This window comes from Rhynchophorus ferrugineus, unplaced genomic scaffold (genome assembly GCF_030347505.1).
Source record: "Rhynchophorus ferrugineus isolate W39M unplaced genomic scaffold, kcgeb_rfMv2 rfM1, whole genome shotgun sequence".
In the NCBI taxonomy this organism is placed as follows: Eukaryota; Metazoa; Arthropoda; class Insecta; order Coleoptera; family Curculionidae; genus Rhynchophorus; species Rhynchophorus ferrugineus.
Window position 1 is genome coordinate 29,378,136 of NW_027472580.1, and position 27,278 is coordinate 29,405,413.

Consider the following 27,278-nt stretch of genomic DNA (forward strand, 5'->3'; position numbering starts at 1 on the left):
TTTTGGTAATTTTAGAAAATTACCAAAAAAATTACACAATATTCGAATCAGAAGACAATTTTCTAGATTTGAATGTAAAATTGATGAAAAACTGTAACAATTTTGGAATAGTTTAAATACGAGGGTCATTATTTATATTTCGGGAATTGACAACACTGTTGTCATGTGAGTCCATCTGAAGGTTCCATCGAAAATTTTGACATTTTTGACGATATACGTACTATGCACGGGCGCTATTTGTTTATTTTATATTTAGTTGAAAGTTTCGTCTCGGCAAAAAAAAGAACTGAATCATAAACATTTTCGTACGATGATTTTTTACGATTTTCGACGTGGGTTAACACAACCACAACAAACTCCATCAAAACCACCGTGTATCGTTTAATTAGTGAATTCAATCGTGGTCGTAGTTCACTATCCGACGAGTTTCGTCCAAAATCGGTTGTTGTGCGAGAAAACATATATGCGGTGTGCGCAATGATTAAGTAAGATCGTCATGTCACCTAATTAATAAGCATTAATTCCACCAGCATATATGCGATTTTACATGAACACTTAGCTGTGCGGAAGTTATGTTCGCGTTGGATCCCACACAATTTGACAATCGCTCAAAAACAGGCTCGTGTCGATTGGTGCAAAGAAAAGCTTAAGAAATTCAATCGTAGTGCTTCAAAAGACGTTTATAGAATCATAACAGGTGACGAATCATGGATATATTCGTATGAGCGCGAAAGTAAGCAGCACTCGACTGTATGGGTGTTTCAAGATGAACCAAATCCAACAAAAGCTGTTCGCCCATGAAGCACTTCAAAGAAAATGATGGCCTGTTTCTTCGGGAAAACTGTTCATATTGCAACAGTGCCTCTAGAGGATCGTAGAACAGTAAATTCTGATTGATACACAACCATTTGTTTGCCAGAAGTTTTCGGTGAAATAAGGAAAACAAACAAGAGACGTCGGATTGTTCTTCATCATGGTAATGCGAGCTCTCAAAACATCGAATTGATGGGTCATCCGCCGTACAGCCCTGATTTGGCACCCATTGTTCCCACCCGTGAAGAATAAACTGCGTGGTCAACGATTTTCATCGCCCGAAGAAGCTATTGAAGCATTCCAAAATCATTCCTTATATGATACCTCATTCGGAATGGAATAAATGCTTTGAAAATTGGTTTAAGCTTATGCAAAAGTATATCGATCATCATGGCGAGTACTTTAAAAAACAATAAAAATATATTCGCAGCTTAACTATTTGTTTTTTTTCCTATTCCCGAAATTTAAATAGTGACCATCGTATTACGATGACTGGTATTGGGAACTATCGGAAAGTAGTTGATACAATCGATAGTGGCAAAACAGTCGAACTAGTCGATAATCTAGTAGTTACTGTTTCAGTCAAACGTACTATTCGACTCTTATACTTCGTGACTCGTGATTGGTGATAATAAACGGAGATCTACAAAATTCCTTCCCGTATTAATTTTGGGAAAGGAAATGACTGATACAATTGTTCGAATCTTTGCGCTGCATAGATCACACCAAACTATTATTTTTAAATTGACAAATATGTTTCATCGTATTTAAGTATTTGGAAAGTAACAATGACATAATATCATAAACGTAATTGGTTTATTTTTATATCATTACAACGTGTGCTTACGAATGTTTTTTTTTCAGCTGTACCATAAGTGAGACGGAGATGTACGTATTCCTTCTTAAATTTTCTTTGGGAATGAAAAGGAAAGAACTAACTTCTGGATTCCATTACGTTCAAAAGAATAGTTTCATTTTGAATGACTAATTTTTATATTTTATATATTTGACTTGATTGTAAAGAGAAATGATGTAATGACCACTAAATATTTATTTAATATTTTCTCAATCAATCTTTATAAACTATTTATCCATCGCACACTTTTTAAATAGAATAATAATTTCATGTATCGTTATTCAGGAATATTTTGAGATTATTACATTTGAAGCGTCCATGAAAGAAGTTTTAACATTCAAAAAACTTGAACAAACATCGAGAGATTTAGAAAATCGAAAAAAGTCAATTAATAAAAGACTTATTAGTTGCCAAGATAACATAAATGTAATTAAAATTAGTTTACTATTTATCAATCAAAATATTATTCTTTTTACCCTATTAACGTTAATATATTGTTATTTATAATCATAATACAAACTAAACATAAAATATATTTATTAAGAACCAGTCGAATTAACCAAGTCGGATCGAGAATAGCGATTGAGCGGACTCGACTGGGATAGTCAATGGTAAAAAGTAGTTAACTTAGCCGGACCGAAAATGGCGATTCAAAATAGTCGACTAAAATAATCTGTAGTAAAAAGTAGTCAGTTACTATACATTAGTTTCCAACGCTAATATTTATATTTTTAGCCTTACTTTTAGTCTTTTACCCACCAAGCGTTGTGTGACGTTTCCATTGGAAATCGTTGGCCAAAATTAACACTAGCCCTTAAACATTTTCTGGCAATTATTTTCCATAACTTATGGCGTCAATTTTCAAGACAATACTTTATACGCTGGTGAAGTACTATCCTACAACACTATAAAAAAACTGGAATAATGATTTCAATTGTGGCCAACGATCACTTCATTCAAATTCACTCAAAATCTGTTACTATGTTAGAGAACATAGATGTGGCTTTATCGTCATAACACATCCACGTTCAGATATCAAAGTGAATGGGTATTTTGTAATCTATAAATCTGAGGGTCATCGAGTCATAATCGAAATAACTGTAGAAATTTATGAACATATATTTTAAAAACGTAAATCTATCAGAAAAAGTTTTAGCTATACAAAATCACTTCATCGTTTTTATAGAATAGATTTATTAAGCAAAGGTAATTTTTTAAAATGTAGCTTTTCCAAAGCTGGTTATTCAAATATTCGTTGTTCGAATATTTTGTGGGATTATTCGAATAGTTGAAATAATTCGGGTATTTCATTCGTATTCGGGTATTAAAACTGTTAGATAAAATTCTTCGCTAAGAGTTTTGCCGATTTAGCAGAAATATTGTTTTATATTTTTTAATTTACTTGTTCAATAGTTTAAGCTATATAATATCAGTTATATTCTTTTTTCTCCTTTTTTACCATGGAGGGTTTATCTGGACTGGACCTACCATTTAACGTGGGCTTCGAACTATGGTTCTCGGCATTAAGCCTAGCGACTGGCGAGTTACCAACTTGGAAATCATCCCAGAAGACATCCGGTTTTACACAGCCAGGTTGCTGACGTGACTGGAATCATTATCCTTGTCGGATTGTGCTCTCTTGTCTAAAGACAATCACAAATGTTAAACAATCAATTCAAACCCTCGACTATCGCAACAGTAGGACGGACCTGACGTGTTTACTACTGCGCCCACCAAGCCGGCTTTTTACCTTTTGGAAATAACAGTTCTATGAACTGCGGTAGAACTAAATACAAATAAATGAGATAGTACTTGGTATAATTACCTGAGGGGCGCTTCGGACAGTCGATTCAGTTGTGTGAATATCATCCCGGATAAACCTTTCATGGTTGGCAGTTCTTGATTTCCGAAGCGGTAGCTAATTTCGCACATGTATTTACTTTTAAGAATATCATGCAAATGCTAGAAAAAGGAATTAAAGCAATTAATTACAAAACAAGTTTTGAGTGTCGCATATAAGCCGTTGCTTTAACACTATGAAAAGAAAGGTTTTCAGTATGGACTAAGTATATAATCTCAATTAAGAACAAGAAACATGCAATGGGAAGTGGTGTGAATCCGGTCGTTTGACTCTGAAGACATCAACTAAAATATAAGGTAAACATATTTTTAGTCGATTTCGGGGTTCGAGCCTAAAGCAAAGTTAAAGTCTTATTATTAAATTCAATCTTCAAGAGCACTGAAATAAGGGTAACAACCCTTAAGGATAAAAATTCAGATCATGTTCAGAAGACCGTTGAAGAATTTCCGAAGTGTTATTATTTCATCGTTACATGAAATTAATTTTCTTAAGCGAAGAACAGTAAAATCGCGTAATTTCTGTTTTTGTAAATAGTCACTTGTGTTTTAGGATTAAGATGTTTCCGTTCCTGCAACTGTGCTTTTTGTTTGGATAAATTCAATTCGTTAATCAAATCACTCAGTTCACCCTGCGAAATTAAGAGCTTTTCTTCCACAACGAAATTGTTTTCATTGCTCACCGGTGATAAATACAAAGTTCTTAGGTATGTTTTGCATTTGTAACAGTTCATTTGAAAAGTCCCCGACCTGACACACAGATGATGCTACTAGAATCAAATCCATATGTTTTTTAACGATAAGATAACGACGTTTAAGATGCTTTTATAAATTTGACAGCTGTCGTATCATTAGTTTGTGAATTTTAGCATTTTGAATGAAGCAACTTTTTTTATTATGAAAAAAATGCATAAAAAGGAATTTCGCGTGTTGATAAAATATTGCTTTTTGAAGGGAAAAAATACAGTTGAAGCAAAAACTTGGCTTGATGCCGAGTTTCCGGACACTGCCCCAGGAAAATCAAGCATCAAGCATTAGTATGCTAAGTTTAGACGTGGTGAAATGAGCACCGAAGACGGTGAACGCAGTGGACGCCCAAAAGAGGTTGTTACCGATGAAAACATTAAAAAATCCACAATATGATTTTGAATTACCGTAAATTAAAACTGAATGAAATAGCAGACACTCCAACGATATCAACTAAACGTGTACATCATATCATTCACGAATATTTGGGTATAAGTTCTGTGCAAAGTGGGTGCCGCGGGAGCTCACTTTTGACCAAAGACAACGACGAGTTAATGACTCGGAGCAGTGTTTGAAGCTGATCAAGCGTAATAAACCCGATATTTTGCATCGATATGTGAGAATGGATGAAACGTGGCTCCATCATTTCACCCCGAAGTCCAATCGACAGTCATGTCCGAGTGGACTGCATACAATGAACCCGCCCCGAAGCATAGAAAAACGCAACAGTCGGCTGGCAAAATTATGGGGTCTGTATTTTGGGATGCGCATGGAATAATTTTCATTTACTACCTTGGAAAAGGAAGGACCATCAACAGCGATTATTACATAGCGTTATTAGACCGTTTGAAGGCCGAAATGGCCGAAAAACAGCCGCACAACAGCCGGTGCCGCCAAGATAATGCACCGTGTCAAAAATCCATGAATTGGGCTTCGAATTGCTTCCTCATCTACCATATTCTTCAGATCTGGCCCCCAGCGACTATTTCCTGTCCTCAGATGAATGCTCGCTGGGAAAAAATTTTCGTCGAATGAAGAGGTGATCGACGAAACTGAGGCCTATTTTGAAGCAAAGGACAAATTGTACTACAAAAATGGTATCGAAAAGTTCAAGGGAGTTATGTTGAATAAAAAGAACTAATTTTACCAAAAAAATGTGTTTTACTATGGTAGGCCGTGGACTTTTCAATTTACCTGTTCGCGGTAAAAACCGAAAAACTGTGCAATTTTTTTTTCATGTATATCTATAACATTAATCGACCAAAAGTAGCAATCATCTACATGTTTTTTCTGTTCTCTCCATAACTTTAGCATAGAAAATTAAAAATATATATTTTCACTAAGTAACTACTTGTAAACACCATCGTTACCCATGCTTGTTACTGTTTACTACAGCAAAACTAAAGTTCTGGAAATACACATATCTAAGTGCATTAATCAAAATTTCTCCATATTTACCGATGCAAGGTCATCACCTGACAGTCGTTATAAAAGCTCAGTACTGCCACCATGCGTTAACATCTAGAACTAGAACAAGACTTGACATACGAATTATATACCTCAGTTCAGGGCATCAAATAACGTTAAGAATCATTCTCATCTGCTCGGATACAAAAGTTGACCAGAAGTTGTAACTTGTGCAACAAATACATCAAACATAAAACTCTTTGAAAATAAATTTTGCAGAGCACATAGGAACTTTGCAGTGAGAGGTTTCTTCTCGCTAAGCTAACAAATCTGCCTTATCTAGCATAGGAATAAACATAAGGGTCCCAGCCTATACGTTACGATTAGTCTTTCGACTAAGTCAGTTTAATTTTAACCACGATAAACAAATCCCATTCGCCTGGAGGAACTGTTAGGTCCACGTACTGGAACGCCACAAGCTAATTTCACTATAGATTAACGATGTCGAGTTTCCTCGAGCACTGCGAAAATCTCCCATCGAGAAATGAAATATAAACAACGGAAAGACCGAGCGTTGTTCCCGGAAAGGCAGCGAAATCCCACATGAGCCTCGGGTTCGTTCCCCGGTCCGATGTGTATGGATTTTCGCAAGAACGAGGCAAATCAACCAAAATGGACACGTCGGTGGTTAAAGAGCGTGGAAAATGTTAGTACGTGTCCATATTTTCGTTCGACTCGTGGTTATTGCCTTTCCGATCGAATCGATAGAAAGGCCAACGTTGATTTGGCAGCGCGGGTTCGTTTGTCTTCCCTTCGAATCAAAATAGACGAATGTTATTTCTTTCGTTTTCGTAGGAAACAAATATGTTATGAATAAAAATAGGTGGTGATTCCAATTATTAGGTTGGTATTAAAGTATTTTTGATGTCCACGGAAAGGTTGTATATTCATTTACTGGGTGATTATATGTATTCTGATAATTATTTTCAATTGAGTAACCTATTTTTTTATAAAAATTAGTACAATAAATTTTCGCATCACGTTAAACAAAAAGCAAAACACATTAGAACCAAAATAAAACAACTATACTGGTTAGTCGGAAGATACTCTCAACTTGATCTAAAATCAAAGAGGTTGGTCTATAATACAATTATAAAGCCAATTTGGACCTATGGGGTGCAAATATGGAGTTGCACTAAAAATTCAAATCAACTAGTCATACAACGCTGTCAAAACAAGGTTCTTCGATTGATTACCAATGCCTATCGCTATGTAACTAATGCAGAACTGTACGATGGCCTGGAAATCAAATGGATTTGCGAAGTTGTCCAAGATTTCGCCTTGAAACACGAAAGAAGATTACTAAATCATACTAACGTGGAAGCAATACAACTGCTGGACAGCGCGCAGGATGTCAGGAGATTGAAACGAACAAAACCATATGAACTTATATAAAGTGTATAAAGTGTATTTTAGTGTAAACTATAGCTATAAGTTAATAATAAATAATTATAATTTTATAATTGAGGAATACATACTGATGTATTTTCTCGCACTCTCGCAGTATTTTTTATATTTTTCTTTACAAACTCAATTATCAAAATTGGAGATTAAACGGAGTTCTAAATCAGATGCTAAATATGGAACAATTACCCAAATATGGGCTATAAATGTGAACTTAAGTATCTTCGAAGGAAATATTATTCGTATAACGCTTATCTAGTAAGAAGTCAAATAAATTTGGTATTTGTAAGAAATTAATTATTTTACTGCAAAACCACATATGCAAGTATCAAATGCTAGCCTTGTATAGTCACTATGTGCCCAAAGCCGCACCCCAATCACTTAGTCTACAATTCTCTTCTTGTGTCTTCTGAAAAAAGTCGCTGGCAGACCGTATATTTTGCATCTACAGAGCCAAGAGCCCTATTATGACATCTGGCTCAGTATATGAATCAAATTCTTCTTCACCTTCACTGTCTATCACTTCATTTCCGTTTTTTCTTATTTCTAGACCTTTTTCGGTTCATTGCCTTTGTTTATTTGTTGTACATCTCGTCCAAAAGTTGAAAAATTGTTCTTTTAAATGACTATTGCATTTCTAATTAGTTACTTCAAACAGTAACGAGATATATGCATTAGATGTACTCTAATGTTAAAATAGTTTATATTTGACAACATTATTTTTGTTTCATTATTTTATTTACTTTAGAATTTTGTTACATCTCAAAGCCAAAATAAACTAACACTCAAAGTTGATGTGGCAACATTGCGACGTGTTGACTTCATAAATTTAGATGACCTCAGTTTACTGTGTTGTTGAATGGTTTATATATTATATCGAATGAATAATTCAATATTACTTTTATATTATATGTTATTTTATGTAGATAAATGTCAATAATATGGAGACAGTTAGGTTTATATTTATATTTTTCGTTTTTATGAATATCGAGCGTAAGATAGAGATATAGTTGATATATAAAATTGATGTTACAAGAGAACATGTGTTAGTTTAAGAAGCTTTTATTTAGAAGTCATTTTTGAAGTAAATTTTTGGGTAGACTGAAAGAATATTATGACGGATGAATTAAAATAATGTCATAAGATAATAAAGTAATTACCAAAAGGGATAACTTTATATATTATATCAATGTTAATACATCAAACAATATTAAAAAGATTACATAACTTACAGGTTGTAGTTCCCATTTATGTTATTTGAAATGGGATGATTAAAAACTACCATCAAAAATGCAGCAGACCATAATATTATTGTATATTTTAAAATAATATTAAGCGTCACATCATGCCACCAGATACAAGATCGATATCTCAGAATATCCAGTACCGTATTAATCGCGCTATGCAACATAGAGTCACTTCAATAAAACATCCAATGCACGTCATAGAAAAGAGAGTGTGTTGTCTGATGCGTTGAAACATGTAACAGACCCACAATCTATAAAGTCCGATTTGTGTTGGTGATTCTACAAAAATGGTGATGTCTACAAAAACCCTAATGATAATAATTAGAAGTTAGAAACCGACAAATATTGTAAACTAAAATTATATAAAAGTTAAGACGGCAACATTACGATGTGTTGCCATCAATTTTGATGACGTGCATTGAATAATAATTTAAATATAGTCTATTCAAAACAGCTGTGAGCTCACGTAATATGAATTGATGACGTCAAAACATGGCAATGTTGCTGTATCAACTCTGAGTTTTAGTTCATCTTGGCTGTGGCGTATAACAAAATTCTAATCTAAATAAAATAATTAATCTGTTATAAATAAAAAATTATATTATTAAATTAAAAACTACCGTTATAAAATATAATTTATTTTAACATTACAGTGCATCTAATGCATATGTTATCAAAGGACCTGAGTCTACAAATAATTATACAGTTATAATAGTTTGAAGGTTATGGTTGTGTTTTATTATATTTACTTTATTCTTTTTCCATACCTCCTATCAGTTAGAGTTCCAGGCGCGTTTTTTATGTACTGGTATCACCTGGAGGCCAAAACCTTTCATTAGAGAGCATATTTACATTTTACGCTTAGTTATTATTTACTTGTAAAGTTATTTTTATATCACTGTATGCCTCTTTAGTTTCTTATGTTACTACCTGTATATAATTGATGCATTCTTCTTAATGCATGCTGTATCTGCAAAAGAGTTAGTATTTTTATCTTCTCATACATTTTAACCAAATACTCATCATATATATTCTGAATAATTATACACATATATGTGCACATATTTCATATACAGAAAATTTCATTAAAGTGAATAACTAAGCTCTTTATTTCTAATCTATCCAACATTTGTTCACAATTCCACCATTTGTCAATTTCTTCTTCAATATGCCTGATCAAGTTCATCCAAACCGAAGGGGTATTAACCATTCCTGTTTCCAGCATAAAGAACAATCTGTAATACACTTTTAAAACATGTTATGACTAATAAAACTTAATACATTTTTATTCCAACGTTTATCTTTTTCTATCAACTTTTGCTGTTTTTACGCTATTATTATTACCATTTTACCATGAGTGACAATTGAGTATATTACTTCTCTTCTGAAATATTCATGTCTAATCTAAATACACATATTAATATAACAAGTCTTTCTGTTATTATATGCTTTTAAAAATTGTAATATTAATAAGCGATTTTAAATTAACAACACAAGCAAAGAATTCAGATGACGTTTGCCGGTTTATAGCTAGAGAAGAACTAATACTGTTTTTGCAACATAAAAAGAAAAAGTTCTGTATTTTGTGGTTTATAACCTGTAGTTATTATAATTAATATTTTGAAGAATTTTGGAGACATTTGACAACCTGACGACTTTGGCAGGCTGAATTGGCTAGATGTTGCAGGCAACACTCTATCTGTTTTTAAATAGAATAAAATGGTAATGAAAATATTTTCTGACTCTAAAACGAATTTACAATTTTTTACAGGCGAGTATTGAGCACGTGAGTTCACTGCTGTTTGAAAAACAATTTCTAAAAAGTTAAGTGCAAAATGTAATAGATATAAAACGAATGAAATTATTTTCTTGTCAAACTTTATTATTTTATTTAATGAGCATATGATTTGATATAAACTTCCATAATTAGAACTGGATTGATTCAATTTGAGACTTTATTTAATTTGTATGCATATAGGCTGTTATAAAATTTTAAAAGTATAATTTCGTGTATATATAATTTTGTTCGTTTTTAGTTATAGCATATAAAAAACAAAATAATATGAATCATCACGTAGTTACTAACACTATTTGCCCTTCTTTCCTTCAATAGCCATAAATTTGTCAGCTTTTCCTCTAAAGAAACCAATTATCCACGACAACCGGATCGAGAAAAGCCTATGAAAACGCTTTCCCAACACCTTTCTAACGTCTATCACGACACGGAACTCTATTTTTAAAAGAAAGTCAACATTTTCACCTCTACGTTTCTTTTTTCTCCGCCCCGATGCAAAGAGAATATAAAATCAGGACTGGTGAAGGTTTTTTTATGACACTTTACGAACGTGGAACGTAGAAACTAGATTGAAACTATTTAAGATTTTTTTTCTGATTTTAACTTAGTGTACAGTAGATAAATATCCATCGAGCTAAATCTGGAAAATGGGGAGCGTGTGGAATATCTGATGTGAATTTTTTATGAGATCTGAAAAAACGAATTATTTTTTTGTATTTGATAATAATAGTTGAATATTAGTAGTAATATTGATTTTGCTTCTGCCTTCTGAATAGCTATTTATGACCATATTTTCAATTCATAATATATATATTTTTATTCTTAATTTCATTGTTACTATGGTATGAGTATTTTATTTAATTCTATTAAATTGTTCAGATTGGTATCTAAAGAAAATAAAATTTTATATAGAATATATAGACTATATAGTATACATACATGTAACGGAATGAGCCTGCAAGTTGACCGTTTGCCAAACGTCTGAAAATTCTTCAAGATATTATAATTTCGCATTATAAACCGGCAAACGTTGTTTTAACTCTTTGTTTTAATAAATTTGAAATCGCCACGGTTTTTATTGAAAATATTTTTTACGCCTTGCAGCTGCACTTTATATTAGTACGGACAAGGTCACTAAAATATATCAAAAAATAAAAAACAACATAACCTTAAATTTGCCAAAAACACCGTGTTTATGCGAAACAAGTGAGGAATCAAGATTAGTCTTAACGAAATGTATAAAACAGTAAGTAGTTTTTTCAGTCGAAACATTATTTAATACAATTACTTCAGAGAAAATTGTTAGTCCGGAATGTATCCATAAAAATCCAAAAGATATACAGCTATTTGAGAGATTTAGAACATCCGTTCATACATTGTTGGATAATGTAGGATTTAAGTGGTGTAAAGATAACCCACGAAGGGGCTTAACGGAACTTCCAGAGATCGCTTTTAAAAGTATACAATTTTTAAAATCATATCACAAAATCAAGGAACAAATATATCAAATTATATATTTAAATAAGACATGTATATTTCAGAATAGTACATTGGCTTGCTCATGGCAAGATGATAATAAATATAGTGTAAAGACAACAAAAGTTGATGGAAAAAGGTAAATGTTGGAATAACTATTGATTAGGTTTTGTTATGTACAATGCACCATATCTACATCAGCAAGGACTGCAATTCAAGAATGGCTCAAAGTACATAAAATAAGTTTTGAGAAAATCATGTAAAAGAACCAACTATTTCAACTTTTTATTTGGTAAATATAAATGGAATATTTAATTGCATTTTATGTAATTTACTTTTTTAGAAATAAGCCTGTGAAAATATACATAGTAGATCAGATTACTGAATATTATGGCCACAGAGTATTACTTCTTCCTCCCTACCACTGCATTTTTAATCAAATTGAGTTGATATGGGGTATTGTAAAGAATTATTAGAATAGATATTCAGATCAAGGAGGATATTCAAGCCAGAACTGTCTGAATTTATGGAAAGAGGCATTGTTGAAAATAGCACATTCGGTTTATGGGAGCTCGATCAGACACATTGAAGAAGAAATTGACAAATGATAGAATCTTGGGCAAGTTTTTGATAGATTGGAAATAAACAGCTTAGTTATTCACTTGATTAGTATTTCTGAAAGTGACTGATTGAATAAAACCTTATGAATGTTGCTTTATGTTTCAATGCTGACGATTACCAAGATAGGGTGATGAAAGAGGAAACCACTAAAGCTCAGTATACAATTAATATACTTTGGTTGTAGGGAATTGTATTATAGAATATGAAAGCTTAATGAGCATGTGTGTTATTGTTCAGAATATACATAAATGTTTGATTAACATGTATGTGGAGAGAAATAACACTAAATATTTTGCAGATATGGCAAATGCATTAAGGAGAATGCAGTGATTAAATGTAGTTTTATCAAGAAAGATGTATACAGATACTAATAGTACAAACTGAAGAGAAATATTAATATCATAATGACTTTACGAGGATACATTGCATCGAAAGAAACAAGAACTAAGTGTAAAACATAAATATGCTCTCTAGTGAAAGTAAAATACATTACTCAGGTATACAATTGTTAATTATGTGGATTAGGCCTTGGGGATACCACTACATACAGAAACGCGGCCGATACTGGTGTGGGAAAAAGCACACTGTATATATAATAAAACAATTCTAACCTCTAATTTATTGCGGTTGTAAAATTAAAAAAGTTCCTCGATAGCAATTATTATTTTATGTACTATAATGTTAAAATAAATTATATTTAATAGAATATTTGTTCAATTATTTTATTTATATTAAAATTTTGTTATATATCAGAGCCAAAATGTACTAAAACTCGGAATAGCTGCGGCAGAATTGCGACGTTTTGACAGTACTCCCGCGTCACTGCTATTTTGAATTGATTATATATATTTTTATATACGAAATATTCGTTAAATATTAGTTAAAGTGTATTATTTTTATTCTATAGTGTAATGATTATGGGGAATCCACAGAAATTGTGAAAACTAGAGTTGGGAACTACTGAATACAAATAGTCGAAACAGTGATCTATGGAAGGCTGCGAAGCAAAATATGATATATTAGTTTCGATATTGAACATATAATTTTTAATTTATTTATGACATTATTGTTAGTCGTTGCCAACTGACCTACAGTTTGTTTTTACAATAACTTATATCTAGATATGTATCTCAAGGACCCAGCGGTCTTATCTTAGTATAGTCTCTAGTGTACTAATTTTTATGTATGCACACTGCTGTTTTCTTTTAAATGCACCTCGCTGCACTACATTACACAAGATCAAATGGTTTGATTCTTTTGAGCTTGTGATTTGTTCTGGTGTTATCCAGGAGTTATAGTACTTTCAGATTAATATGTGAATGGAGCATCTCCTCACGTCACCGTACTATTAGGAAAAATATCGATATTCTTTAAAAAATATCGGAAAAATATTTAAAAAGTAGCGATATTTTTTAAAATGTTCCAAAACATTGGAATTATTCTAGGGTCAAATCAGTACTTGAATGAATATACCAATTACTATTTCATTCTCGCTTAGCAATATTTTTCCAATCTCGACATAAGGCGGAGATATATGAAATCCTTCTTATACTAGTCATAGGAGAGAAAAGGACACATAATTATTTAGTTCTCTACGTGATGTGAGCTGTTCGTTTAAATGTTTTTTTTTTAATTAGCAAGGGGCAATATAAAATTAATGTTATATTTTTGTGTTATTTTGTATTTAAAAAAAAAGGAATATAATAATGAACCGTAATATGTTTTATCGTATTTTTATAATATGGAATGTAACAATATCATACTATAATAAATGTATCTGTTGTTACTATTTAATTCTTTCATTCATGTCTAATTAGGAATCTTTCTGTGTTTTTTAATAATCAAAACAGGTATATTAATATTTCTAAAGAAATAATTTCAGGGCTCAACATGTCGCGAACTTTCATGTTGAAATACTTATAAGTAATTTTATATTTAGTATTCCTTTTTGGAATAAAAATGGTAAATCGAATTTTCACTTATAATATAAAAAAGGTGTATATTATTCTACCATAAATATTTAATCAAATTTTTAAATTATTATTAAATTTTTAATTAATTACTTAATTTTAATAATTATTAATCTCAATTAATATTAAACAGTTCTTTGAAAGGGATATTAACACTTCAACTGTTATCAAACACATGTGAACAAATATCGAAAGAGTGAAAAAGAGCTATACCTAAATATTATAATTGCCAAGGTAGTATGATACTAGTATTTTACTAATTATCTTAATACATAAATTAACAATCTTGAAAATATAGCTTCTAGACACTTTTGTATTAATATAAATTTTTATTTACAATCACAATACAAACAAAACATAAAAACAAAAAGACTGTCAACAAAAAACCATTTTATTTTAAGGAAAGAAGAAACGATTTATTGAACGGCCAGACGAAACGATATTGGTTTTTTTGTCTATAAAGGCGTCTATTTTTAAACATCTCGTTATACCAATCAGTCTTAATACAAGCACACAAGACGCAATGTAAAACATATACTTATAAGTCCATATAACCGTAAATTCGTAACATTGTTTATGAAGCCATTGGTGAATCAGTAAAGCAAGAACATCAAAACTTAGTCAACTAATCAATAGAAACTAATCGGGTATAGCTCTCTACAAAAACCAAACCTAGATATTTTAATAATGGTGAATACATAAAATTAGCGTTGGAAATTATCGACAGAAAACAGTCGAAACAGTCGATAGTCAAAAAACTAGCGACTGAAAATAATAATTACTATTTTCAGTCAAAAGCACTGTTCCACTTTTTTTTTCCAATTTGTTATGTTATTCGAAGATGTACCAACCCTTTCCTGTATAATTTGTGGGAGAGAAAAGGACGGAGATAATTGCTTGAAGCAGTTAATATTTTATGTTACCAATGGTAGTATAAGCGAGACATCATAGTCCTTAACGTACTAACTTGAAAAAAGAAAAGGAAAAAAAAATTACTAAATACTATTTACATGCAATGCGTCTAATGAATAATTTAATTTTAAACGAACTAGAATTACTTTTATATTTGAATGTTCTGTGGATATGTAAAAAAAATGGAATTTTTTTATGGAATGGAATAGTTAATACAGAGAAAGAACGTTAAAAATCAGTCGAATAAAACCAAAAGAACCAAAAATAGTAACTAAAAGTACACTACTGAAATAGTCGATAGTAAATAGTAACAAAATCAGTCGATCCAAAAATAGCGACTGAAACAGTCGATAGTTGTTTTCAATCGATTGTTCCCTACACTACATAAAATATTTTGTTTTCTAGAGAGCTGTCCAAAGTGAGTAATTCGATATTTTATAAACGTGTGAAATATAAATGTCGAAATTCACAATATCAGAAAGTAGTTTTACCTATTCGAGACACATAAATAATTTATATTGTATTATGTATCTTTGGAGAATTGAATAAATCCTTAAATTTATCCTGAATTTTAGAGGTTATCTGAAACAGCTGCAATATAGTTAATCTCCTTCTCTGAGTTCACACTTGACTATTAGTCTCGTAGGACTGCTACCTTTTAATTTTGTGTTGATTATCTCTTCTTTCAAGAGATTAAAGTTTATTTCTAATGTATGAAGGCTCAATAATAAAGTCATCTTTTTCAGATGTAAGACTATGAATAAATCTAGATGTTATCTTTGTTAATTAGTACATGTTGCACAATTTTGTTAATGTTAATGATAGCAGACTTGATTTAATTCAATTGTACTCTATCAAATTTGTTTTTATAACAGACCAGTAGTTTTATAGTATGCAGGCACAATATATATTTTCTCTGCGTAAAAATGTACATTTAAATGTTTTGTAATATTACGTAACAGAACAACTTGTTATTCTATTCGGTTGTTCATTGCTATCCAAAAAATGTGTTTAGAAAAATATATTTTCAGGTTGAATAATCAATATAATACGTTCCCACCAGAAATAGATGATAAATATCGCAATTTTGCGCAGGGATTGTTTCAGTATATTTTGTAGGAAACGGTAGAATGTTATTTATGATTTAGTAAGATTTTGTTTCCTATAGGAATATGTTAAAGCGATTTTATTTATAGTTTCAATATGAATGAAAAATGTTACGTAATTACGTACAGAAGATGTATTTTTATACAATTTCACGTGCCGGTTATCGTTCTATTCAAGTATCGTACAGCATCTATAATCATTCTAGTTATAATTTACTTTTTTCTACTATGTGTATACGTATTCACGTATATTCATGTAATTACATATTCATGTAACAAGCTTTGATACAATATTTATGTGAGTGACCGTTATTATTTTTCTCAAAATTATCATTTATAATTGAGGAAATAATTGACAATAAATTGTTTATTACAAACGCAATTGTTATATTTATTATAAAAAATATAGGCACGTCAGCAGATCATCTGTGAAGTTACAATTAAATATTATATAAATTTCCAAGCACATTCTTAATTAACTTATTTTCAGAACGATTTAAGTTCAAGACGTTTCGTCTCGGCAAAAAATAGAACTGGATCGTGAACATTTTCATGCGATGATTTATTACGATTTTTGACGTGGATTAACACAACAAGAGTGCATCAATCAACTTAATTTGACTTTTGGCGATGAAGCTCCATCAAAAACCAGTGTGTATAGCTGGTTTAGTAAATTCAATCGTGGTCGTAGTTCGCTGCCCGACCAGTTTCGTGAAGGCTGTTGTGCCAGAAAACATCGATGTTGTGTGCTTCGAAAGACATTTATAAAATCCTGATAGGTGACGAATTATAGATATATTTATATGAGCGCGAAAGTAAGCAGCAATCGACTGTATGGGTGTTCCAAGATGAACCAAACCCAACAAAAGTTGTTCGCCTACGAGACACTTTAAAGAAAATGGTGGCCTGTTTCTTCGGGAATACTGATCATATTGCAACAGTGATGATCTAACTCTAGATGATCGTAGAACAGTAAATTCTAATTGTATTTGTTTGTCTTCTTCGGTCTTCGGTGAATTAAGGAAAATAAACAAGAGACGCCGAATTGTTCTTTATCATGACAATGCGATGATGCTCTCACACATCGGCTCAAACAAGAGACTATTTGAGCACTTAAAACATCAAATTGATGGGTCATCCGCCGTACAACCCTGATTTGCTACCTAATGACTTTTTCCCATCCCATCCCTGAAGAATAAACTGCGTGGTCAACGATTTTCATCGCTCGAAGAAGCTATTGAAGCGTTCAAAAGTCATGTTTTGAAAATACCCCATTCGGAATGGAATAAATGCTTTGAAAATTGGTTTAAGCTTATGCAAAGGTGTATCGATCATCGTGGCAAATACTTTGAAAAACAATAAAAATATATTTGCAACTTAACTATTTGTTTTGTCCTATTCCCGAAATATAAATAATCACCCTCGTATGTTAGTTGGAGACTGCAAGTTGACGCTGATCGACTTCCATGATATAACTTCCATGATTCGACATAACCAAATGAAAAACAATGTATAAATAACTATAATATGTTATATAAGTCGGTAAGATGATTTCATTACTAGGCCCCGCATATGCAATTTTGTAGAAATTGTTTTATCTAGAGGACCGTATAAATCTTTAAATAAAATATTGATTTGACGTCATTTATTGAAATGGTTGGTTGGCGCAGTAGTCAAAATGGCAGGGCAGTCCTCCTACTATTGCAATAGTCGCTGGAGCAATAAGTGGGGCTGGAGTGATAAGGGAAGTCATACCAGTAACCGGTCTAGGTCAGACCAGACGCCTTCTGGGATGGTTTCTATAAATTAATGACCCATCAGTCGATAACCTTAAAGCCAAGGGCCATGGTTCGATGCCAAAAGTAAACTCAGAATTTTTAAAAAAAATTTTGACGTATTTATAAATGTTAAAGGACATTATCAAAGGAAGTTAGGAAGTTATCAAAAACCATATTTTTTCACAGACCGATATGTTTTTCATTATATATTTGATATTAAATATTTTTTAATATTTATATTTGTAATATAACGATATAGTTCGATAACGATATAGATATAGTATTATAGTGACTGTAAACCAACCTAATTCGCTCTGATCGCTGTTTGAGTTATCATGGCGGATTTCTGTATTTTTTGGTTATATTTTATCAAATAAATTATCAATCTCAGCCTAAATATAATAAATGAATATATTTTTATAAATCTCTTTATCCGATTTCATTACATAAATGCGATATTTTGTAATTATTGATTATTACTAGCATTAGGAACCATCGACTGAAAATAGTCGAAACAGTCGATAGTCACAAAACAGTCGAACTAGTCGATAGTACAAAAATTAAAGCTTGAAAATAATTACTATTATTTTAGTGAAATTCAGGCTTCGAGAGATGAACGAATTCCTTTCCCTATTAATTTTGAGAGAGGAAATCACGGAGATAATTGTTTGATTTTCTGTGCTGTACAGATCAGCTCGTTATAAATAATTTTAAATTGGCAAGTAGCAGTGTAGCAGTGTGAAAAAAGAAATGGAATAATGATCCCAAATATCTTCAATCGTATTTTAATATTGGGAAAATAACATTGATATAATTTAATTAAATTAATTGTTTTTTTTCTTTTCTATTAATTTTATTCACAATTGTTTTCTATTATTCCTATTTCATTCATGTGTGTGCTTGTGTATGTGCAATTAAACTTTCTTTGGGAAAGAAAAATAAAGAGCTGGATTTGTTACTCGAATGATATAAAATTATTTTTATATTTCGTATATTTGACTTGATTGTGAAGAGAGATGACCACTAAATATTTGTATCGTCTTTCCTCAATCAATCTTTTCCACCCTTTTTAAGTACAATAATATTTTTATTTCTTGTTAATCTTGAACTTAAACCAAATTTGTCTTATTCTTAAAATTTAATGAAAGAAGTATTAATATTGGAAAAGTTTCTACAAATATCGAGAGACTTGGAAAAGCGAAAATGTCAATCACAAAAAAGCAGTCAACATTATTTTTCTCTTTATCAGTCAGAATGTTTTTTTTCTTTACCCTATTACGTTAATACAAAATATTGTAAAATAGAATTCCAAATTGCTAATATATTAATGTACAACATATAAATCTATGTAAGCACAAATAGAAAGGACCGAAAATATTAACTGAAAGTACTCGACTAAAATAGTCGATAGTAAAATAACTAATGAAATATCTGATAATTAAAAGTAATCAATTACTAAACAGTCGGTAGTAATTTTCGGTCGTTAGTTCCCAACGCTAATTGCTACCATCACCATCACATAATTATTGAAATTCATTCACATGCAATTGATGCACTAAAATATCTTTTTAAATACTCCACAATCTGTGATATCAATTTATATAGACGAAATACATAAAGAAAAACAGGAGTTATGTGAGATATAATTAAGTTAGAAAGCCCGAGTCAATTTATATGTTTATTTTAAAGCCGGGTGAAATAAAATAGCGTCGTCAACACAAGTTACGCTAGGGACGAGTCCGAAATTCCACCCGAAGTGACGAGGATGAACCGAAACCCGAAGTTGGAGGATGACGAATTCGCGACAACTTCTCCGGAAAGCCCGTCGAGTTTCTGCTATTAATCACAAATGTTGCACGCCCGACTTACCAAATACAGACAAGAACCGTCTTAATGCGAAAGAAACAAGGCCGATTTACATTGAATTTGTTCCCCCCATCCTTTTATAGCACACACAGGGTGTTTTATATATAATTTCTACTATATGATTATAGTATAGTTGTTTCTAATTTGATTCAGCAGGAACAAAACTTATTTGTTAGCTCTAACAGCATAGAGAGATTGTTAATCGTGGCTAAAGTATTTCAGAAGGTTTTATTTTGGTATTAAAAAAAACGTATATTGATTTGTAATAACATGTATAAATATGTATATATGTTATTAACATAATCTGTCAGATTCCAGGTATATCATAAGACTGTTCTTTTTTAATTCATTAACTATAATTAACTTTCTTATAAAGAAAATAAACAAATTATCAAGAAGAGAAGACGGAGTAACGTTGGATTAGCAATCCTTCCCTCGTTAACAGTTAATCGAGCCATTGGTATAGTTAATTGGAGTTGCCACAAACGTACTGCAGTTGAAGCTAGTAGCTATAAATTATAAGAATTAGGAAACATTCATGCTTTGAAATTCAATATTAGTTTTGAAGTTCAGAATGTAAAGCCACCAAAGGTGGATTGCGGTTGTTATGAACAACTTGCTATGGTTATAGAAACTTGGTGTCACCAAGACTCGAGAAGCCCTTCTATACAGGGTAGACCATGGACATTTGTATAAGATTCTTATGTATGAGGTGTCATACTGTAGGGAAATAAATAAATTGTAGTATATGATATTGGCTAGTTCAGCTCAGGTGCACTTAAAATAAAATGAAGGGCATATCAATTTAGTTCAGTAACATTTTTATAATTTACATGCCCGTATTTCATTGAGAACTAAACTTATCTAAGAATATTCACAATACTGTTACAATAGTTAATATTTTAACATTATTAATAGAATTGAAAGTTGAAAAACTGAACTCAAACTCATCAAACTTGAAGACAATAATGTTGTTGCTTATATGTTGATATAAACAAAAAAATTTAACTGAGGCATTGAAAACATTAATAAAATCGAAAGAAACAAAAGCTGACGTCATATATAGCATATTTCGATATCGAATGTACAGTATCGATGTATTCTATTATGTATATTTTTCATACCGCAAATATGCTTTGTATTATTATATGTATTTTGTATGCTTGGACATACATACATACAACTTATAATATGTGAAGGAGTGTTAAAAATAAAAAGTGTTAATTTACTTATTTCAAACAGATGGCAGCGATAGTCAGGGCTCTATTAGGTCCATAAACATTTGCGATATATAGAAATTCAACATATCCTTCATAACATTTTACATTTTGACAATTAATTTTGTTGGTATTGTCACATTTAAAATGTATTATATTGTATTATTAAATGTATTATTTTATGCACATATTGACTATAGTTGAATGTATGTGCGTTTTTGAATAAATGTAGTTCCAGTAATATACAGTATAATACTTACTGGGATTATAATGTAGTCATAAACTAAATTTGTTGTCTCCATTTTACCATAATTTCTTTATTTCTTCGATTACCAATAAAAACACTATTCTGTTATTTTTTTTTATTCCAAATTTTCAGAACTATATATTTAAAATTGACACCTAAGTGAAAGCATAATCCGAAAATTAGCAAATAATAAACATAATCAGATTGAAATGATCATGTTCAGAACAAGCTTATCATATACTACATTGTATTGTTGAATGATAAATATTTTATGTATAAATGCTCAAAAGCCACTTCTTTCCGTAAAATAAAATAGTTTGAAGGAAAAATGAACCTTTTTGTTTTTAAACCCAACATATTTTATAACTCATTTGTCTCCTTGTTTTAAAGTATTTTATTTATTGTTAACAATTTTTCATTAACCATGTATTAATTTGTTTTAGGTATAGATTTGGATGAGGCTGTCTGTCTTCAATAGGATATTAAAGGACATTTCATACGGGAGGTAAGTTTAAAACAAGCTAAACTATATATTTTTTAAATGTTCAACAAAATTTTTATATTACATAATAATTATACATTTCAACGACTAAGATTAACATCCAGAATTTATATTCAAAATGGGTAATTACAATTTTTCAATTATTAGAAACTCTTTTTTGACTTTGTACTATACCTAATATAATAATTAATTGATGTTTTATTAGTAAGGCATAATATTACAGTTCATTAATGTATATTAGATTAGGATAAAACTAAATACTGTGTTTTTAAAAAGGTTCATAAAACATTCTAGATATAGGTAGCCCCATTTCTTAAAAATAGTTGCGCCTTAAAAAAAATACAACACTTCGTTTTTGTGGGATTTTGCTTTTTTCTTTTGAAAAGGTAGGGTGTTTCTATTAACAGTCATAATTCGTTTCCAACCGCAACTCATGATGTTAAAAAATCATTGAAGTAGTTGAAAAAAAAAGAAAAAGGAGGTAGATCGACAATTTTCATATTCCAACATTCCGCGTAAACTTAAACATTGGTAAAATAAAGGCTCCTTGGCTATTTTGGTTAGATATAAAATTAACAGCAAATAATTGAATGGAAGAAAACAATATTGTGCGATAAAGATTTAACTAGGACTGATATTAATCAAAAGGAAAAGGGTTGTCATCTATTACCACAATATTAGAACATATAAATATTTAGTGACTAGTAAAAATAAGAAGAAATTGGCTGGGACGTTTTAATATATTTTTCTACCAAAACGGTTTTCCAAACTGATTTCTTGCTCAGAAATTCTACACTAACAGAACTATGATTTTTCAAAAAAGTGTCAACAGTCCATGGATCAAAATGGTACATATATCATCGATTAGTGTTTGAAAATTATATGAATAAATTCGCTTTGAAAAACATTATAGAAACTACTGTTTTAACAGGTCAATTGAAAAGTCCCCGGCCTACCATAGTAAAACATATTTTTTTGGCCTAATTTTCTTTTATTCAACATAATTCCCTTCAAGGGTGATACACTGATTATAGGGACCCTCCAACTTTTCCATACCATTTTTGTAGTACTATTTGTCCCTTGTTTTAAAATAGGTTTCAGTTTCGGCGATCACCCCTTTATTCGACGAAAATTTCTGCCCAGCGAGCATTCTTTTGAAATCTGAGAACAGGAAGTAGTCGCTGGGGGCCAGATCTGGAGAATACGGTGGATGAGGAAGCAATTCGGAGCCCAATTCATGGATTTTGACACGGTACATCGTCTTGGTAAAGCAGCACTTTCTTTTCTGTCAAATCCGGCGGTTCTTCGGCGATTTCTTTTTTATCCATTTTTTTCACAATAACAAAAGTTGCTTCACTCAAAATGCTATAATTCACAAACTAATGATCCGACAGCTGTCAAATTTATACACGCATCATTTGACGGTTAGGGCTAACTAAAAAACATATGGATTTAATCCTAGTAGCGCCATCTATGTGTCAGTACGGGGACTTTTATATTGACCTACTATAATCTACGAATAGAGATAGTAAAATATACATTTAAATTTTTGCCGCTAAGATAATGTTCTAGCTTTTTCCATAGAAATGTCATTATTTTAATTATCTTTTCCAGTTTCGCAATTTACTTTTTTCAATTACAAAACTAGAATAATTTTGTCCAAAATTAGTTTTTAATTTCTTTGGTTGTTTTAAGAATGATGGAAATAATTCAGTTTTAATTGCTGCATAACTAAAAACTACTTCTAAAAGCTATTTTCTTTACAGAAAATTTTAATAAAAAAGTTATACTTAATGGTATAGTAATTACTACGTAGTATAAACGTTTAGATATTGATTACATGTATTTAATTTGTTTTCAGTTTTAACCAACTGATATAAAAACAATGTTGGGCAAAATCTGAAGATATTTATTTGATCGGGCTCTTATTTTTCGAACTTCGATTCAAAAAAAAGCTGCCGATTTTCGGCCTTAAAATTAACCTCAATTAAAAGTTTCGGTGGTCTTATCTGCGTTTGGCAGAAGGCGAACGAGTCAGGTCTCCGACTCCATATTCCATTAAACGACTTACACCCGAACCGATTGGACTGTAATTAGGATTAAGATAACAACGAGGCTACTAATTTAGGGCCAAATAATATATGAGGGAATGGTGAAATCGAAGTTTTTTTTCTTTATTTTAAATTAACTGTTGGCGAGACCTAAGAGTTTCGCGACATTTTTCTGATTTATGTGCGCATAAAGGCTGTGCATTTTAAAAAGCTTTTACGGAATAGAGTAATTAAGTCTTACAGTATTATGTAGCACTTTTAACGGCAACAGTTTCTAGAATATAATTATAGTTTTCAAGGGCTCTCTTATTTCAGAGTTCTATTTTAGTTTTTTTTTTTAAACATACTTGTAACCGTCTTGGTGGCGATAGGACGGTCCTCTTACTGTTACGTTACGATAGCCGCGGGTTCGAATCCTGCTGGGGTATGGTCGTAAATTTATGTTTGTGATTGTTTAAAATTTGTTATTTTTCTAGGCAAGAGTGTAAAATCCGACAAGGAAAATGATCCCTGTCACGCCAGTAACCAGGCTGGGTAAGACCGGATGTCTTCTGGGATGATTTCTAAAGTTGGTCATTCGCCAGTCCATAGGCTTAATGCTGAGGACTGTGGTGGAGCCCACGTTAAACTTTAGGTCCAGTCCAGATATCTCATAGTTAGTAAAAAGAGACTTTAAAATATATATAAAAAACTTGCTTGTAATTGTTTGAACCTTATATTATAACATTATTTAATTTAATATGTCTTCCTTTAGGCAACGTTACGGTCAAAAACGTTTGGTTAGGTTGTCGTCCTTTTTATATTATTAGTCATTCGTATGTTTAGTATTACTAAATTAGTAAATAGTAGAAATCAGTAAAAAAAATAATTCCTTCCAGTTTCGTCATTGGTGCTGCAAGATAGATCTCTACCCTCCAATTGTTTAGATTGTTCTGCATAATCTTAATCAATTTATAAATAAATTTTTATTAATGGGTGATACCAAATGGACCAAATGCCTTGCAAAAAAGAATATATTCTTAATAATTTATGACGTTATTATGCTTTTTTTACCCAAATTAAAAAGTAATATTTGTTATAATATTGCCAATTATTACTATTAAATGTTTGCATTAGTTATAATATCCAAAAATTATATTATTTTATTAAAGATTATTATAAATATATTATTATAGATTTATTAAATTTTCATTAGATAAATGAAATATAAAGTGGGCTTATAAATGGAAGGAAAGTATTAAGATTTTTATATAACTATACTCTTGTTAAAATTGTTAACGTCGCATTATGTTTTTAATCATAAATAATCAATATTTATTAATATAATAAAGTAAGGATAGCTCAACGGAAAAGCATTAAAAAATGGTTACAAAAAATTCATAAATATTATTAAAAGTTTTCTGTAAATCAAAAGAAACACTACAACGAATGTAAATCAAAATGTTAACACTTTATTAAAATGCTATAAATTAAACTATTTTGGCAAAAAAGTTTGTTATTACTATTCCTTGTTAATGCAATAATTTTCACACGCTATAGACCATTTTTACCAATCAACTACTTTACGTAAATGGTAAGTCAGATTTTCCAACAAGAACAAGGACACTTAAAAAAAGCTTTTATGGCGAACATGTGGAATTATCCTGTCGAACTAACCAACTGAAAAACCATATTATTATTGTACCTTATATTTATTGTGGACAAATATATAAACATATAGTTATACTTTAAATATTCTGCAGTTTTCATCTTTCAGCCCATCATATGTAACACCTAAAGTGGTCATCAGACGAATTTGTTATATAGAAGTTTTAATTCATTTTGTTTTTTTATTTGCTGGATACATCTAATTTCCTAATTTATTAAGGATTGAGAATATTGTGTAAATATTGCTATTTTTATTTTAAGTTACTTTTTGTTACAGGTGCTTTTTCCAGTACTTTGGTAGCACGTCTTAGTATATGTATATTGCTTTATTGGATATTCTATAAAACAACTTAATTCTAATCGGAAATGAATCCGGAATTCCTATCTAAATTATTATTTTTTTTTAAGAAATCATCAAAGAACGGTGTATTATAGAGTGTTGATTGAACTTATTAATTTTTGAATATTAATATTTGAAATAAAAACGTATGTAAATAATTCAGAATAATTCATCAACTAATAATGATCAATGCCTAGCCTAATCAACTGCCAAACCCACCAAGTAACCAACATATTGGTCTTGCTTGGAATTAATGATAAATATTAAAGATGTAACCCGCGTTCAGAGAGAGTACTTCTCAACTAATATGATGCTGTTGGTGGTGCAGAACTTCGTATGTTCACAATTAGGAATCTGCCGGTTCTGGCCTCAGACAATGTTAATCCCCTAATTGATTAATCGTAAAATGCCTGGACATCTTCCTAACAATTAATAGGAAATTTATACCTCGATAGTTTTTACAAAGTTTATCTCTGTATCTGTATGTTAATAGGAAATTTATACCTCGATAGTTTTTACAAAGTTTATCTCTGTATCTATTATATTATTTTATAAACTTTCCTGCAGCTTTTTCCAGCCTGTTCTAACTGAGCCTACGTGAGAGTCAGAAACTCCACCCTAGATAGATAGATCAGTTGCTGCAATAGAACTAAACACTTCGTGGTTAAATCTTTAACTAACAATCATGCTTTAACGTGATGCAGTCTAGCAGAGATTATTATAATCTGCCGTGAATCTCTTAACACTAACTCACAGCATTAAAAATGAAGAAACGCCCATGTTATTTAAATCTTTACAATGTAAGTTCTATATTAAGAGGAAAATACTTTTCAAAACTAACCACTGGAGCTGTTTTATCAGTCAGCTGACTGAGAACACCGTACTATGTTTCCTCGGAATTTTAACGTTGTGGTCTAAATTCGTTCGAAATATCGCTGCCGGCTATCTGGAAGCTTTTTATTGCCGGATTTTCCGTCTTGCCTCTTTGTTTCGGTTAATACTCCGTTTAGCGCACTAGCTGATTGCACTGTTATTCTTGTTAAATTAACTGATAAATATAAAAAAGTTACTCTGCCAGGGGGATCGTTACCGATAAAAGAGCTTTGGGGTATTTAAAAAGTGGCTCAGTTAAGTTACGAGGCTTGCCGGCGTATAAAACGAGATTAGAAATTGTGTATTCTCTGAAGATTTTTTTTTCAAATGTTATTATGAGATGATTGACATTTACATTAAGCATTATTAAAACTTTAAAAAGCTTTTTCCAAAGAAAAAAATTATTGCCTAGTATTATGACCGTACAATTACGTGATATTAGGTTGTTGGAAAATATTTTCTGCCTTCAATTGTCCTATATACGAG

At 31.1% G+C, this 27,278-nt stretch overlaps 1 protein-coding gene across 11 annotated transcripts in view; it reads left to right on the plus strand.

Moving 5' to 3' along the window:
• The window catches only part of Cad87A (Cadherin 87A), a 727,969-nt gene that overhangs the window by 381,325 nt on the left and 319,366 nt on the right, over positions 1-27,278 (plus strand). For 9 of the 11 annotated variants that reach the window (XR_013008485.1, XM_076419263.1, XM_076419273.1 and 6 more), the window contains one exon: positions 21,823-21,884. The gene's annotated coding sequence lies outside the window, so the exon portion shown is untranslated. The remainder of the gene's footprint in view (positions 1-21,822; positions 21,885-27,278) is intronic. The other 2 variants (XM_076419271.1, XM_076419270.1) reach the window with 1 other exon arrangement.